We start from the raw sequence: 15,936 nt of genomic DNA, 5'->3' as shown, positions 1-15,936 counted from the left end.
AAGGATGCGAGCATAAGAGGGGTGACAATCCCAGGCAGCAGAGGCACTCAGGTCAAAACCTCCCTGTACATGGATGATGTCGCTGTCTTCTGCTCAGATGCGCTGTCCGTGCGCAGACTGATGAGCATCTGCGACCAGTTCGAACTGGCCTCGGGAGCCAAAGTTAACCATGGCAAGAGCGAGGCCATGTTCTTTGGGAACTGGGCTGACCGATCCTTTGTCCCCTTCACCATCAGGTCAGACTACCTGAAGGTGCTGGGGATATGGTTTGGAAAGGCCGGGACATGCACCAAAACCTGGGAGGAGCGAGTAGCCAAGGTACAACAAAAGTTGAGCATGTGGGGGCAGCGATCTCTCTCCATTGTGGGTAAAAACCTGGTCATCAGGTGCGAGGCGCTCACTTTGTTGCTGTGTGTGGCGCAGGTCTGGCCCATACCCCACTCCTGCGCTGTGGCGGTCACCCGAGCCATTTTCCGCTTCATCTGGGGATCTAAAATGAATCGGGTCCGGAGGAACACGATGGTCAAATCTCTGGATAAGGGCGGGAAAAATGTACCCAACGTGGCCCTCATCCTGATGACCACCTTCGTGTGCGGCTGCATCAAGCTGTGTGTAGATCCCCAGTACGCAAACTCCAAGTATCACTACGTGCTGAGGTTCTATCTGTCCCCGGTGTTGCGAAGGATGGTCCTGGTCACATTGCCGCGGAACGCTCCATGCAGTTGGACCGTGCCATACCACCTATCCTTCGTGGAGCAGTTTCTGCGGGAAAACACCTTTGACCACCGATCCATCAAGCAGTGGTCTGCACGGAATGTCCTCAAGGCCCTACGGGAAAAGGAGATGGTGGACCCTGTCGGATGGTTCCCAGAGCAGACCGCCAAAGTCATTTGGCGGAATGCCTCATCACCAGAACTTTCAAACAAGCACCAAAATGTAGCTTGGCTGGTGGTGAGAAGGGCCCTCCCCGTCAGATCCTTTCTGCACGCCCGAAGTCTCACCCCCTCCGCACAATGCCCCCGCGGTGGCTGTGGTGGGGACGAGACAGTTGCCCACCTCCTTCTGGAATGTGTCTTTGCAAAGCAGGTGTGGAAAGAGATGCAGTGGTTTTTGTCGAGGTTCATCCCAAGCAGCTCTGTAACACAGGAGTCTGTGCTCTACGGGCTGATCCCAGGGATGCACACAGAGACAAACATCAACGCTGCTGGAGGACCATCAATTCGGTGAAAGACGCTCTTTGGTCTGTCCGAAACTTGCTGGTCTTCCAACGCAAAGAGTTGTCCACGACCGAATGTTGCAGACTGGCTCATTCCAAGGTCCAGGACTACGTGCTGAGGGACGTACTAAAGCTTGGGGCAGCCGCAGCAAAGGCTCAATGGGGAAAGACCACAGTGTAAGGTCACCCCAACAAGCTGAACTGAGGGGCTGGATCCATGGGAAACCCCTCGAACTGTCTCGGGAAAATTTTGTCTGCTGTAAAATGTAAAAATGTATCTGGCACGACAAATGTGAAATGGAAGGGTTGTGAGGCAACTCATGATTGTATTGAAGCAAACGGACCTCCTTTGCACTGTTTGTAATTTTTGTCTTGGTCCTGTTTGAAACTGTTTGGTAATGTATTTTTTACAGATTTTTATGAATAAAGTATATTTTTGGGAAAAAAAAGTAGCAGGGTTTATTTGTAGTACCAAGGTTATTATCTTATAGATAGAGGAATGGAAGGGCTGCTCCAACCTCAGCAGCGCACATTCTGTGCTAGGTGAGAACTCCAGGATGCTTTTCTGGTCCTGGATAACCATATGTGCAGGAAGTGTCGCCAGTTGCAGCAGCTCGAGCTCTGGGTTGCGGAACTTGAGCAGCAGCTGGCATCACTGCGGCACATCTGTGAGGATGAGAGCTTCGTGGATAGCACAGTTTTAGATGTTCTGAATACTGAGGCAAGTGATGGTTCATCTGGGGAGTACAGCCAGAGCCAAGGCCATGGAACCACGGGTGGCTCAGCTGCACAGGGTGGCACAAGGAAGACTGGAAGAGCAATAGTGATAGGAGATTCGATTGTCAGGGGAGCCGACAGGTGTTGCTGTGCCGCAGACATGAATCCAGGATGGTATGTTGCCTCCCTGGTGCCAGGATCAAAGATGTCACTGAACGGCTGCAGAGAATTCTGAGGGGGGAGGGTGAACAGCCAGTAGTTGTGGTCCACATTGATACCAACGACATAGGTAGGAAGAGGGATGTGTTCCTGCAGTCAGAATTTAGAGTGCTAGGTAAGAAATTATCAAGCAAGACCTCAAAAGTAGCGATCTCCTGATTACTCTCAGTACCACGCGCAAGTGAGTATAGAAATAGGAGGATAAAGCAAATGAATGCATGGCTGGAAAGATGGTGCAGGAGGTGGGGCTTCAGATGCCTGGGATATTGGGACTGGCTCTGGGAGAGTTGGGACCAGTTCTGACTGGACGGGTTGCATCTAAATAGAATCGGGACTGAGTTCCTTGCAGGCTGATTTGCTCGTGCTATTGGGGAGGGTTTAAACTAACTTCTCAGGGGTGTGGGAACCAGGAGGAAATATCAGAGAGGAATACTAAGGTGCACAGAATACTGAGAGAGAGAGATAGCACTGGAGTCGGGAATAGTAAGTTATTAGGTGGGGTCAGAGTAAGGGAGAAAACAATATAGTCTAAATCAGGGTTAATGTGCATTTATGTGAATGCACAGGTGTGGTTAATAAGACTGGTGAGGTACAGGGGCAGATTGCCATGTCAAAATATGATGTTGTGGCTATAACAGAGACCTAGCTCGAAGAAGGGTAGGTCTGGGTGTTAAATATTCCTGGATACAAGGTGTTCAGCAAAGATAGGAAAAGGGAAAAGGGGTTGGGGAGGCAGTATAGATTAAGGAGAGCATTGCAGTGCTGGAGAAAAAGGATGTCCCATAGGGGTCGAAGACAGAATCAATTTGGCTAGAGCTAAGGAACTAAAAAGGTGGTGCTACATTGCTTGGTGTTGTCTTTAGGCCACCAACTAGTGGGAAGGACATGGAGGAACAAATTTGCAAGGAAATTACAGAGAGGGAGTGATAATGGGAGACTTTAATTATCCAAAAATAGACTGGGATAGTAGTAGTGCAAAGGGCAGTGAGGGGCAAGTGTTCCTAGAGTGTGTTCAGGAAAATTGTATACAGCAGTATGTTTCTATCCCAATGAGAAAGGAGGCACTGTTAGACCTGGTTCTTGGAAATGAGGTGGGCCAAGTGGATCAAGTATCAGTAGGAGATCATTTAGGGGATAGTGATCATTGTTTCATAAGGTTCAGGATGACTATGGAAAAGGACAAAGAACAATCCAGAGTAAGAATTATTAACTGGGGGAAAGCCAACTTCAATGGGGTAAGAACGGGCTGGGGTGAATAAATTGGAGTCAGAGGTTGGCAGGAAAAAAGGCAGCTGAACAATGGGCTGCCTTCAAAGAAGAGGTGGTTCAAGCAGTGTCAAGGTATGTTCCCTTGAAGGGGAAAGGTCGGGTAAACAAATCCAGAGCTTCCTGGATGACAAAAAAGGTAGAGATTGAGATAAAGAAGAAAAAGTGCGCTTATGATAGAAGCCAAGTAGAAAATACCGTGGAGAACCAAGCTAAATATAGAAAGTCCAGATGCGAAGTGAAAAAGCAATTAAGAGAAGCAAAGACAGTGCATGAAAAGAGACTGGCAGCTAACATTAAAGGGAATCCCAAAGATTTCTATAGACATACAAATAGGAAAAAGGTGGTAAATGGAGGAGTGGGGCCGATTAGGGACCATAAAGGAGATTTGCGCATTGAGGCAGAGGGCATAGCTGAGGTATTAAATGAATACTTTGCATCTGTCTTTACCAAGGAAGAAGATGAAACCCAGGCATGGTGAAAGAGAAGATAATTCAGACACAAGAAAGGTTTAAAATTGATGAGGAGGATGTATTATATGGGCTGTCTGTACTTAAAATGGATAAAGCACAGGACTGGATGAGATGCATCCAAGGATACTGAGGGAAGTGAGAGTGGAAATTGCGGGGGCACAGGCCAAATTTTTCAGTCTTCGTTAGACTTAGGGGTGGTGCCAGAGGACTGGAAAATTGCAAACATTACACCTTTGTTCAAAAAAGGATGTAAAGATAAGCCCAGCAATTACAAGCCAGTCAGTTTAACTTTGGTGGTGGGGAAACTTCTAGAAAGAATAATTGTGGACAAAATTAATTGTCTCATGGACAATTTCAGGTTTATTAAAGAAAGCCAGCATGGCTTTCTTTAGGGAAAATCATGTTTAACTAACTTGCTGGAGTTTTTTGAGGAGGTAACAGAGAGGATTGATGAGGCCAATGCAGTTGCGTGGACTTTCAAAAGGCGTTTGATACAATGCCACACAACAGAGAACAAAGTTATAGCCCGTGGAATAAAAGGTATGGTAGCACCATGGATATGGAATTGGCTGAGTGACAGGAAACAAAGAGGAGTGGTTAATGGATTTTTTTTGGGCTGGAGGAAAGTTTGTAGTTGAGCTCCCCGGGGGTCAGTGTTGGCATCCTTGCTTTTCCTGATATATATTAATCACCTTGACTTTGGTATACTGGGCACAATTTCAAAGTTTGCAGAAGATATGAAACTTGGAAGCATTGTGAACTGTGAGGAGGATAGTGTAGAACTTCAAAAGGACAAGTTGGTGGAATGGGCAGACAGGTGGCTGATTACATTCAATGCAGAGAAATGTGAAGTGATTCATTTTAGTGGGAAGAACATGGAGAGACAATATAAAATGAAGGGTACAATTCTAAAGCGAGCGCAGGAGCAGAGGAACCTGGGTGCATATATGCATAAGTCATTGAAGGTGGAAGGACAGATTGAGAGAGCAGTTAATAAAGCATTTAGTGTCCTGGGCTTTATTAATGGGGGCATCTGTCAGCTTGCTGATGACTGTGGACACATGTCATTAGCCTGAGGCTCAGCATCACCCTGGTCTCCCACAGTCTTCAGAGTGTCAGTGGCCTCGGTTGTCATAGCCTCTGTTAGCTGCTGAGGTGCAACTGTGCTGTGCTCACTAGGCTGTGATCCTGAATCTAAGTGTGAACAATACCCACCGACATGAGAGTATCTGCGCTGGTGGAGGGTGCAGGAGATTGATGTGATGGTGCATCCTCTGAGGTCCTTTTCTCCTCCTCAGAGGTGGGTGGCTGTCCCCTGTGCACTGCAGTGCTCTGTTCTTGTAGCTGGCCTGCATAAGAGAATTGTAGATTAAAGGGTTATGTGCTTCCCATTACGTCCTTTCAAGTACTCTTAGTGTGGAGCTCCATGTGTCCAGTGGTGAGCACATGAACATATGCCTTGTGCTGGCCAGAGGCTCCTTTGTGCCCATCCATTAGGCCAATCACTCTCTTGTGTTTTTTTTATTCGTTCATGGGATATGGGCATCGCTGGCTAAGCCAGCATTTATTGCCCTTGAACTGAGTGGTTTGCTACACCATCTCAGAGGGCATTGAAGAGTCAACCACATTGTTGTGGAGCTGGAGTCACAGAACATTAGTGAACCAGATGGGTTTTTACAACAATCGACAATGGTTTCATGGTCACCATTAGACTAGCTTTTTAATTCCAGATTTATTAATTGAAATCAAATTTCACCATCTGCCGTGGTGGGATTCAAACCCATGTCCCCAGAGCATTAGCCTGGGGCTTTGAGCTACTAATCCAGTAACATTACCACTACGCCACCACCTCCAGTCTACACTCCTGTCTTGCCCCATCTGTTCCCATGCTGCCCTGCCAGTTCCAACACCTCCTCCTCCATGCGGGTCAGGATGGCCAGGAAGGGGACCCTGCCGCCAGGGTCTTGACTGTTTCCTTGACATTGTGGGTTGTCTTCTTCTGAAAGCACAAAAATGAACAATGTTAGTCACCTGACAAAGAGAAGCACAACGCCTAAGCTGGTGGTAGCCTAGTTGTCAGTTGATAGGGGTGCACGAATGCCTCTTGCATGTGGCCACTCTGGAGTGATCTTGCTAAAGTCAACACTGATAGGTGGCTGCCATTGACTGAGATGCAGTCATGCCTCTGACAGGATATGCTGCTGCCTGACCCCATTGTCACTGACGGGATGGATATTCCCTCGCCACCAAACTCACCCTCATGCATTTCCACGTGTAAGCTCCTAATGGAAGTGCAGTGTGGGTACTCACCTTGGCGGAATAATGTCATTCACCCGCTTGTGGCACTGCAGCCAGGTTCTATTAATGACCTCATGACTGCTGACCTCCTCTGCCATCCGGCGAGCCCTTCTCCTCCTCCTGTCTCTGGGGAAGAGGGCCTCCCGCCTTGCCCGAGCAGCCTGGAGGAGAGCCTGCAGAGAGGCATCGCTGAACCATGGGCCACGTGGGATCTTCCTTCTGCCATTATCTCATCCATTTTCTTCCTCAGGCCTTCAATTTTTGCAGATGTCCTGGGAGTCCCGATGTTAGTGACCACTGGCAGCCCTTTAAATATGGCGACAGCATCTCTGCCGTCTGAGTGCCCGCTGTCGCACCTTTACTGGTTGGCCCACCCGCCTGCCTATTGTTAATTAGCTGGCAGCCGGAAAATCGCATGCACCCAGTCGTTCTCTGCCGAAGTGGCGGCAGTTCCCACTTCTGGCCCCGATGGCAGGGCTTCGGGCCTCGCTGTAAAATTCAGCCCATGCTGTTTCTATCAGACAAACTCTCCACCATATAAGAGTGAAATGAAGAATTAAGCATTCGTGCACAACCGGGTTGTTGGAGAATACACTCCACCATGAGAATCTTTCGTCTTGCCTACTGGTATTCTTCAGGTTTTTCCAATGAGTCCACGTGTGCGTGCGATGTATCTTTCTTAACTCATCTTGCAATGCCAAGTAATGTACAAAAATGAAATCTGTATCTGGCATGGGGACAGAGTGAAACGGTTCTCATAAGGAATTTCTAGATTTTGCTTCCAAATTTGAAAACAAAATGCTTGTCGTTTGCATGATCCTTTAACTTGCGGCCCCTTAAGATCCGGTGCGAAACTTCTCTGAACAGCGGTGTAAAGCAGTTCAAAATCGACTTCAAGTGAAACGTTTCTCTTATGGAACATCCCCTAAAGCCGGTAACTGATAACAATTGAAATCTTTGGGTATAATCTTTAGGTGCCGTGTCGATAATAGTGAGATGCTGAAATGAAAAAACAAGCAATGCCTGTTCAAAGGAAGATTAATAGAATTCAAGAGAGTTTATTTTCAATTTGCTTCCTAACTAGAACTCATTTGAAATGAAAAATAATCGAACTGTAGGGAACTGCTTATTAGGATCGCTTGCAAGATTTTATTACGTGAAAATATCCCTCCATCCAAAATATTTTAATTTCTTACAGGGTTTTCCGCTGCTTTCCAAATGCTCTACGTGATTTCTATCACATTGCAGCAACAACACATGCTTGTATATCGTGAATGCAGAATACATAGAACTGCATCTTCTCTTCAAAAGTCAAATGATGCTCGACAACAAGGAATTGAATTGTAAGCAGTGCCAGTCTAGTTCTCGTTTTTCCTAATCTTTGTAATTGTATTTGTATGTCACAGTGCGGAGGCATGGGAGCTGAACACCGAGTATTTCTCGACATTTTCAAATACTTCTGATTTAAATGGTTTCTGTTATCACGCCGTCATTCTCATAACTACTGAGACATTTATGGCTGTAACCATGGAATGGAATCCGATGTCTATTCCATTTAAGGATGATTTGGGAAGACGGGTAGTAATGTAAATATAATTTCGCCACATGGCAAATAAATAGGAAATTTAACGAGACTGCAGATGTTTATGTGTAACTATTTGCATACACGAACGAAGTATAGATATGTATAACCTATATATGTGCAAATGTAGTCTATAAAGCATGGTTATATTTCCATTTTGTACATAAACATTGCCCATCACGTACACTGCAAACACTCTTTCTCCGTCCTGATGTATTCATTCCCCTGCCTGAATGTGGTACGAACATGCTTTGTATTTTTTAGACTCCTTAGATTATTGGATTGCTATTTTTAGAAAGCTCAAGCCGTGTCCTGCGGGCTCCGATCACATCTCGGTGGCAGACTGGATTTTCTAAACATTTAACCGTCTCGCTTCCTCATCCTGCTTCCCATGAACATGGCGGGTTAGACTCGATCACAGCTCAGCTTCTCATCCAACTTCGCAACCTTTGACAGACGGGTTTTAATCTCTGCCGAAAGGTCAGTCGTGGCTCCCATATCCATCTACTCCTTTAATGATATTGTGATTTGCAGGTTGGAAGATCGCCTTCGATCACGAGTTGGGAGTGGTCGAAGGCAATTTTTTTTATCAAACAGTATTACAAAGTGAGATTAGAAATTGTACACTTCCCAACAACTAGGTTTTCGGAACTACCAGGAAGCGCTTACTGGCAGATAGTGCATTTACACACAGGTATTTTTGCCCATTGTTCACTGATCATCACATTTGCAAGGAGTAATATTAGTAAAATAGATTGAGTAGTTCACTCAAATGTAAGACGATATATATTTCTGGCGAGTTGGAGGATATTTGGCTGCACAATGTACTTAGGGAATGGTAATCTGGCGTGTCCCAGTAACCTTCGTATCTCCTGGTTTCTCGTTTGATATCATGTTAGTTTCACACAGGTGGGCATTTCATCCATTCGTAGCTGGAACTTGCGTTCATATTTCATGTGCAATATTGTGAAAATAAATCACGAGTTTATTTGATGCAGATGCAGATTTTTACGTCTGTTCGTCATTTTTCATTTAACTGGTTCTATACCACCTCTTATCGTTCTAACAAGATGTACACGGTATGATTAACAGACTCATGGCAAAAATATGACTTTCAGACACGACTGATCGCGAGTTCCATATATGCACGGATAACAACTTAATCTAGAGTTTTATCGGTATCATATAGCGTTACCAAACGCCCACATACACCTAGTTGGTATTCTGATGCATTGTATTTTTAAAATTTTGACATTGGAAACATGTTGATTCCCCCACTGCTGCAATTGCTTGAGCAGTTGGCTTTGCTTGCGATGCTAACCTCATATATGGGGGGATGGGGGAAGGGTGTGATTGCTAGTGTTACTGGGATTGAAAGGTGTATGTCACATTCGTAGGGCACCTCAATGCGTTTGAATGAGGATCATTTGATTATTAAACTTAAAGGCACTATAAGCACTGGATCACCAACTTGTCAAGAACAGAGTTTAAATGTGAAATGCAATTTTATAGTGTTAAATACGCTTTCATCTACAGATAATTGGCTAATATTACCAATATAAGACAAAATTGGCATTCAGTTCAAAGTGGGGCGTGTCATAGCTTGAAGTAGAATTCATTAACATTTGCCTTGAGTAAGCTGTGTTTCTGCAACAGGAGTGACTTGATCTGAGAGTCAGCATAGGTTCCATCTCTGGAGTTATAACTCTGGGGCAGCACAGTGGCGCAGTGGTTAGCACCGCAGCCTCACAGCTCCAGTGACCCGGGTTCAATTCTGGGTACTGTCTGTGTGGAGTTTGCAAGTTCTCCCTGTGTCTGCGTGGGTTTCCTCCGGGTGCTCCGGTTTCCTCCCACATGCCAAAGACTTGCAGGTTGATAGGTAGCTTGGCCTTTATAAATTGCCCCTAGTATAGGTAGGTGGTAGGGAAATATAGGGACAGGTGGGGATGTGGTAGGAATATGGAATTAGTGTAGGATTAGTATAAATAGGTGGTTGATGGTCGGCGCAGACTCGGTGGGCCGAAGGGCCTGTTTCAGTGCTGTATCTAAATAAAAATAAAAAAGGTATTGTTACGACCAGGTGAGACAGGGGTCTAAGGTTCCCTCTCAGCCTTCACCTGGTCTCAGCGTAACAGCATTTAATTTTAAACACATCGTGTTTTTAGCTCCCCCTTGATGTATCCTTGTTCACTAATTTCCAATTATAAGGCAAAGAAACTAGCCAAACAGGTTTTCTTAGGTTTAAAGAAAAAAGTTTGAACTTTATTAAACTTTTAAACTCTAATTTGGTTAACGCCTATGGATATGCGACACGCCCACACTAGCATGCATACGCGACACACACATGCAGATAGAGACAGAAAAGAGCAGAAGAAATAAAGTGGAAATGTTTGAGGCAATATCTGAAGATGGTTTTGGTTACTATTCTTCGAGCTTGCTGTAAAGTCCTAGATTGTAAGTAGGTCTTGCTTTTCGTTGGGGCCCAGTATTCTTCTTAAACCTTGTTCGATGCAGGAGACTTTTCTCTCTTGAAGTTCATATACCCTCAATGGGTCCAGAGGCTTGTGAGAAAGAGATGGGAGCAGACAGGAGAGGTCTTCTCGCTCCAGGAGCAAACAGTCTTTCTGAGTTCACAAACCCTGCGGCTAGTTCAAAAAATCAGCCAGTTAGTCATGTGGCCAGCTGGTTTAACCAGCCCTGGCTTTTGTGAATTGTATCACCTTAGCAGGCTCTGGAATGCTCTTCCTTACACCTTCAATGTCTGGTGATCAAAATCCATTGTGGGTTGAATGTGTCAGGGAATGGTTCTTTTGTCTCCACAAGCACTGTCTGTTAGTATGCAAATATTTTTCAGCTAAGTGTCTGGCAGCCCTTGTAACATGCTTTCTCCTCTTCCCAGCAAGTTTAAAATCAAGGCTGCATTTGCTGACAATGCTACCACTAGGTGGCGCTGCAGTGGCACATGCGCAAACGCAGCATGTGCCACTAAAACGTCACAGTCTGTGACTTCAGGCAGCTGCCAGGACTAAAGATGGCGTTGCTCAAATAATCACACGAAGGCAACCTAACCTAAACACATGGCAGCACACAATGGCGGGAGGGTGAGAGTGAGCGAGCAGACCGGGGACAGGGGAGGGGGGGGCGGGTGGGGGGCAGCGGAGCGGGCCAGGCAGGGGTGGGGTGACGGGGAGTGGAGCGGGCCGGGGACGGAGGGAGCGGAGCGGGCCGGGGATGGGGGTGGGGGGAGCGGAGTGGAGCGGGCCAGGCAGGGGTGGGGTGATGGGGAGCGGAGCGGGCTGGGGACGGAGGGAGCGGAGCGGAGCGGGCCGGGGACGGGAGAGCGGAGTGGGCCGGGGCCGGGGGTGGGGAGGTGGAGCGGGTTCGGGGACGGGGGGAGCGGAGCAGGCCGGAGACGGGGGGAGCAGAGCGGCCGGAAAGAATGGAGCGGTTGGAGAGAGCAGCGAGGGGGGTGGGGGAGCGGAGTGGCCAGAGAGAGCAGCGAGGGAGGTGGGGGAGCGGAGCTTGATGCATGGGTGAATACCGGTTAGCGTTGCATTGCTGTACGCGTAAAGCCCATGGGCAGAGGCCAACCAGGCGCGTTGCCCGAAGATGCAGATGTCAATGATGTCTGGCAAGTTCTGGCAAGTCGGAACGCAGCGCACGCGCAGAGAGCAGGAGACCGTCTGCACATGTGCGCACCTTGGCGCAGCCTGATGACCTCAGTGGCCGGCTGCGTTGTCAGGAATCACTTTGTAAAATCAATGTTCATCTGACAAAATTAATATGCCTCATTCTTGGCAGGTGGGGGCCTGTATGACAGTATCTCCTGGAAACAAAATGGAAGGAAATGACAATCTGGCTGCTGTCTTTGAAATAAATTATCACTGGAGCATATTGTGCAATTTGTAAGAAAAAGGTGGAGTGAATAATAATACTAATATTTCATGTATAACTCATAAAAGAGAATGAAACATTCACATTTAAAGAAAAGAGGGTTATATTTCCCCGATCACAAAAAGGGTTCATAACAACTTTTGTAAATTTAAATTTCTGTAAATCAAAAATGTTGCTGTGCAGGATTTTATTGCAGTTAATTTTGTGCAACATAAATTTGTTAGCTGGGACAACAAAAAAAGCCAATCAGAACTCCCCTAATAATAATGACACATGTGAAGCAGCTAACGAGCTAGTTGACTACTATAATTAATGGAGATTTAATTTGTTCAGTTGTGGAGTGCGAAAAACATGTGAAATGGCACAGTAAGATTTTAAGAACTCACTACCTGCAATCTGAAATTTCAGTTGATTTGAGCTTTTGAAAAAGCTTAATATCCTTTTTGGACTGAGGTGGTGGCACCAAACATGCTGAGGAAGCAATCATTTAGAGGCCTGGAACATTGGCCTAAATACAGTGAGGTCTTGGTAGGAGGTCTGGAAGCATATTTACAATTTAAAAATGAACACTGAGGTAAGGCAAGTACATTAGAAAGAAATTTGCATATAGGCGCATTTTATTTCAAAGAAAAATACACTTTATGGAAAATTCAGTTTCAGTTGGGCTGGTGTAAGTGGAAAAGAATCATATAACATTACTGTACAAACAGGTCATTTAGCCCCTCAAGTCTGTGTCCCTTTTTTCCCCCATTGGTCTCCTTCGGCAGGATTTTCTTCCTGAGTGGGTTTGCTGTTGGAAGAGGGTTGGTGTGGCATTTCTTCCTAATGCCCTGAACCTGCTGTGAAGTCGACTCAATTTCTTATCACATTTATCACAGATTGGGACTTGACATAATTACCTAAGGAGAGTGGGCTTATATATGTTTTTATATAATAATGAAGTGCCATATTCTCCCTTCAACAAGCATCAACCATCATCACACACTTTCAGTAAACAACAACCAAAGGCAAAAGGGTGGATTTTAACTCCTGATGGGAAGCAGAGGGGAGCCAATGGCCTTCCCAATTGGGAATCTGTGGGTTGCCTTGTCCAATTTTACCAACCCAGCCCTCATTTGCTTCCAACTGGTCAGCTATGTGCCCCAAATGGGTGGTAGGAGGCAGCTGGTTGGCTTTGGGCAAGTCAAAATCATGAGGCACAGAGACTCCTCACCTACACCCAAGGTAAGTCATGGGGTGAGGAGGGGGTGCTGGTTGGCACCAGTTTGTAAGTGGGAAGTGTGGGAGAGCACAGGGTAGTGGAAGCACAGGTCATTTGCGTAGGAGCTGGAAAAGAAATTCTGCTCCTCCAAGCCCCAACAGAGAAAGTTTTTGACTTATCTTAAGAGGGCTTCCTTTTCATCACAAACAGGTTTAACTGAAGGCCATCCTGCTCAGTAGACCACTAAAACACTATCAGGATCCTATGGATGCCATATGATTCCAATTAGCATATTAAAAAGATGCTGGCCTGAATTCAGATGGTGACAAGCAGGAATGGGATAGTAAATCTTTTTATATTTTGACTGTGTGCCTGCCCAGTTCCTGCCAGACACTTTGCAGCAGGTATATAGTGATGTAGACGATGACGAGCAGGATGAATCACATGGAACTAATGCCGAAGGGTCACAAAGCTGTAGGTTGCTATGGGTCCAGCAGGTACAGGGTTCAGATCTGCCATGTTGATTGCCCTTCTCGGTTCTCTCAGGATACAGATTTTCATGGACTTACTTTCCAATGAATTATGTTAGAACTCATAGATCATGTAGAAACAGTTGGGAGTCCACTTTATCTCCCAGCATTGAGAGATCAGGTATGTCATGGGTTATCCATATTCTTAGAAATTTTTCATTGTAGATGTACGCCTACTGGGAGCTGGGTTCAGATCTGGCATGCATCACATCATAAATTGCCTCTGATTTAGCATAAATTGAATTATCGGTAATCAATAGTGTGTTAGTGGATGGTGCTATTGGAGGCTAGGCTAAAAGACATTGAGAATCTTTTTTTCCTATATGTTTTGTTGCAGTGTTGTCCAATGGAAATCACTGACTAGCCGCAGGTGTGCCTATTGTGACACCATTTTAGCCATGTGCACTAATTTTAGCAGTAAACACCTAACACATGATACAGGTAAATGAATTTCATGTGTACATTCACTTTACAAACATCTATCGTTCAGCGCAAAACTTTGCAGTGTTTCTCTTTCACCAAAGTTTGAAATTCTGGCATGAATTAATCAGACACAGCACATCTTAATGCTGCTTCTAGGTTTTGTAAACAGTCATGAACAGTACTTTGACTGCATCAGAGTAATTGCTGAGAATGTTGGCTCGCACAACACCAGACCCGCCTCTGATGCTACTTGCCCTTTGCCATGACGTGCCCTGTTGGAGCTGATCATTATTTGTTGGGTTTGCTTTCTTCTGGAGTAGTTATTTTGATTGGTTGAGTTGACTACAATGACAGCACTCCTTTCTATGCAGCGTTGCTGGTGTTTCTGTCATGCTGAGGTCTGGGGCTGGATTTTTAAAGCTTGCTGGGTGCGGGGGTGAGCATGATTTGAAGACTGCATTCTTGGAGGTTGGCACTGAGTCCCACTGCCTCTGGAATGTGATGCCATTTTTAAAGGACCACTGGGAGGGAGGGAACAGGTTGGGCGCACCCCTCCAATTAGGTAGAAGTAGGAATGAGATTCACTTAAGGGAATTGAGGAGCTAGGGTCCAAATTGATAAGCAAAACCTCAAAAGTAATAATCTCTGGATTACAACTGAGCCACTTGCAAATTGGCATAGTGCCAAACAGATCAGAGAGTTGATTGGTGGCTCAAGGATTGGTATGGGAGATAGGGGTTTTGATTTTTTTTTAAAGAGATACAGCACTGAAACAGGCCCTTCGGCCCACCAAGTCTGTGCCGACCATCAACCACCCACTTATACTAATCCTACCCTAATTCCATATTCCTACCACATCCACACCTGTTCCTATATTTCCCTACCACCTACCTATACTAGGGGCAATTTATAATGGCCAATTAACCTATCACCCTGCAAGTCTTTGGCATGTGGGAGGAAACCGGAGCACCCGGAGGAAACCCACGCAGACACAGGGAGAACTTGCAAACTCCACACAGGCAGTACCCAGATTTGAACCCGGGTCGCTGGAGCTGTGAGGCTGCGGTGCTAACCACTGCGCCACTGTGCCGCCCTAATTCTTAAGGCACTAGTACTGGGGAAACAGGGAGCTCTTCTGTTAGGATGGGCTCCACTTAAACCGGCAGGGACCAATGTCCTGGCAAATCAAATAATTAGGGTTGTAGATAGGGCTGTAACTTAAAAAAAGGGGGAATGGTTCAGATGAAGGGAAATTTATAAATCTAAAGAGAAAAGTCAAGGCCATAGAGCAGTGGAGCAGTTTGGGTAAAGGTAACCACAGTGTGACAGGAAGGGACAGAGATGTTAATGGTAATCATGCATCAGCAACTCAGGTTAAATCAGGGAAAAATAATAAAAAATTAAAATTAAAGGTGCTTTATCTGGATGCACAAAGCATTCATAACAAGTTAGACAAACTAATGGCACAAATAGAGACAAATGAATTTGACATATTGGTCATTACAGAGACATGTTGCATGGTGACCAAGGTTGGAAACTAAATAATCCAGGGTACTTGACATTTTGAAAAGATAGACAAAATGGAAAAGACGGTAGGGTAGGTCTGATATTAAAGGATGACATAAGGGCAGTAGTGAGGGAGAATCTTGACTCAGAACAGCAGAAAATGGAAACAGTATGGGTGGAAATAAGGGCCGCGATTTTATGCTTGTGACGGGGATCTCGATCTCCAGAAAAAGCGACGCCAAGATCCCAGCGTCTGGAAGGCCCACCGAATCTAGTGCCAGTCAGGCACTTTAAGTGGACAGCAGCAGGCCTTCCATCAGATCAAGTACCCCATCGCTGGAAGTCCCGCCTGTGGAGATATGCCAGCAAATCAGACGTCAACAGCTCTCTCTGAGCAGCACCACTGTGGAGGTGGTGGCTGCTGCTGGAGGAGCACCTACCAGAGGCCCAGGGGCAGCGCTGGGCCCAGGTCACAGGTAGATCAGGGCGGGAGGGGTCTCACAGGGTGGAGGTTGCGGGGGAGGGAAGTGTAGGGGGTTTGCTATCCAGGGTAGGGAGATGGCTCTCAGCGGACCCCACCCCCCCTTTTTGATGCCCTTGTTCAAGCACCG

The 15,936-nt window shown here is 46.1% G+C and overlaps 1 protein-coding gene across 12 annotated transcripts in view; it reads left to right on the top strand.

Moving 5' to 3' along the window:
* Positions 1-7,020: 7,020 nt before the first annotated feature.
* LOC137345926 (histone deacetylase 9-like) overlaps positions 7,021-15,936 on the top strand; it is a 1,063,883-nt gene continuing 1,054,967 nt past the window's right edge. For 4 of the 12 annotated variants that reach the window (XR_010968622.1, XM_068009237.1, XM_068009212.1 and 1 more), the window contains exons 1-3: positions 7,022-7,123; positions 7,388-7,532; positions 8,036-8,251. The gene's annotated coding sequence lies outside the window, so the exon portion shown is untranslated. Of the gene's footprint in view, positions 7,124-7,387; positions 7,533-8,035; positions 8,252-15,936 lie in introns of all 12 variants that reach the window. The other 8 variants (XM_068009302.1, XM_068009308.1, XM_068009313.1 and 5 more) reach the window with 6 other exon arrangements.

The sequence above is a fragment of the Heterodontus francisci genome, chromosome 2 (genome assembly GCF_036365525.1).
Source record: "Heterodontus francisci isolate sHetFra1 chromosome 2, sHetFra1.hap1, whole genome shotgun sequence".
NCBI classification, from domain to species: domain Eukaryota; kingdom Metazoa; phylum Chordata; class Chondrichthyes; order Heterodontiformes; family Heterodontidae; genus Heterodontus; species Heterodontus francisci.
Note: the sequence above shows the minus strand (reverse complement) of the source record. Positions and strands in the feature narration are given on the sequence as shown.